We start from the raw sequence: 1,771 nt of genomic DNA, 5'->3' as shown, positions 1-1,771 counted from the left end.
CTCATAAATCTGTAGCCTTTATATATACCAACAGCAGCCAAGCTGAAAAAACAGTCAAGGACTCTATCCTGTTTAAAGTAGTGCCAAAGAAGATGAAATATTTGGGAGTATACTTAACAAAGGATGTGAAAGATCTCTATAAAGAGAACTATGAAACTCTAAGAAAAGAAACAGCAGAGGGAGGAGCAAGATGGCCAATAGGTACCAGCTCCGACAGAAGCTCCCATCCAGAGGGAAGGATAAAGTCCAGAAAAAAACCCAATAAAGTTGAAGACTAGGAGCCCAGCTGAGAGAGAAGAAAGATATCTGCAGGACATCTTTGCTGAGGCAAGTTGCATCTCCTAGAAAGCAACCTACAGGTACATAATACATCCCGAAGGAAGAATATCTGACCCCGCCCCCAAGGTGCGTTTTTTTCTCTTTGTCTGCTCCTGTGAGTTTCCTATAGTCAAGTGGTGAACTGAGGACTTACGATCTCACCCCACGTGTGAGAGCTACAGAAAGAGGGGTCTACTCCTCTAGAAGGACCCTGTTGAGACTCTAAACACCCTCTAGCTAGTCAGAAAAATCTAACGTTGCAGGACCATTTTGAATTCCCAGTCCACCCTTCCCCCCTTGCCTGCAGAGACAGTGAGAAGAGGCCCAAGAGTAGCAGTCCCTCAGGCACAGGACCAAGCACCGTGTCCTGGCCCTGCAGCCAGAGAACTGCTGGAGTTGCGTGTTCCCCCTGGCTGCCACTCGGCCACCACCCCTGGGCATCCCAGCAGGGAGCACTGAGGATTATTTGACCAGCGTGTCCTCCTAGGCTTCTGCCATTTGGCCGCAACCCCCTGAGCACCTGAGCAAGGTGCCCAAGGACTATTTGACCTGCCCAGCCCCACCCTCGCACAGCTACCACTTCCCAGCCACTCATCGGCACCTGAGTGGCAGAGGACTGTTCTACCTACACGACTGCAGCTACTTGGCTGCCACCCCAGGCACCAAATTGGGGCACACCAAGGACTGTTTGAGCCACAGCTGCTGCCACTTGGCAGCAGCCGCTCCAGGGCACCTTAGTGAGGCGAGCCCAGGATGGTTTTACCTGTGTGTCCCTTGCATAGCCGCGACTGCTCGGCGGCCAACCCGGGTCACTCAAGCAGGCATGCAGAGGACTGCTCCAATCGCGCTCCCCCCTAGGCTGCCACGGTTTGGCTGCAGCCCTCTGGGTACCCGAGCAGGGCGCCCCAAGACTGTTTGACCCATGTTTCCCCCACACAGCTGCCACTTTACAGCTGCCCCGGGCACCCAAGTGGCGGAAGACTGTCCAATCTGCAGGGCACCCGCTACTTAGCTGCCACTGTCGGCACCCAAGGCGCACACAGGACTGTTTGACCAAGGCATCCTCTGTGTAGCCACTATTGCTCAGTCACCAACCCGGTCACCTGAGTCAGGCACGCAGAGGACTGTTTGAACTGTGTGTCCCCCTAGGCTGCCGCTGCTTGGCCACAGCCCCCTGGCCACACAAGTGGGGTACCCGAGGACTGTTCGACCCATGCAACCCCAACACAGCTACTGCTTTGTGGCTGCCCCCAGGCACTCAAGTGGCGGAGGACTGTTCGACCCACACAGCTGCTGCCGCTTGGCCACTACCTCCAGACACTCAAGGGTGGCACCCCTAAGACTGTTTGACCCACTCAGTCACCGACCCTGGGCACCTGTGCAGAGAGCGCCCAGGACTGTTTGACCTGCGCAGCTGCTGCTGATTGGCAGCTGCCCCAGGGAACCTGAGAGG

The sequence above is a fragment of the Otolemur garnettii genome, unplaced genomic scaffold (assembly GCF_000181295.1).
Source record: "Otolemur garnettii isolate 467f Iridium unplaced genomic scaffold, OtoGar3 scaffold00118, whole genome shotgun sequence".
NCBI classification, from domain to species: domain Eukaryota; kingdom Metazoa; phylum Chordata; class Mammalia; order Primates; family Galagidae; genus Otolemur; species Otolemur garnettii.
This window is presented reverse-complemented; position numbering follows the sequence as displayed.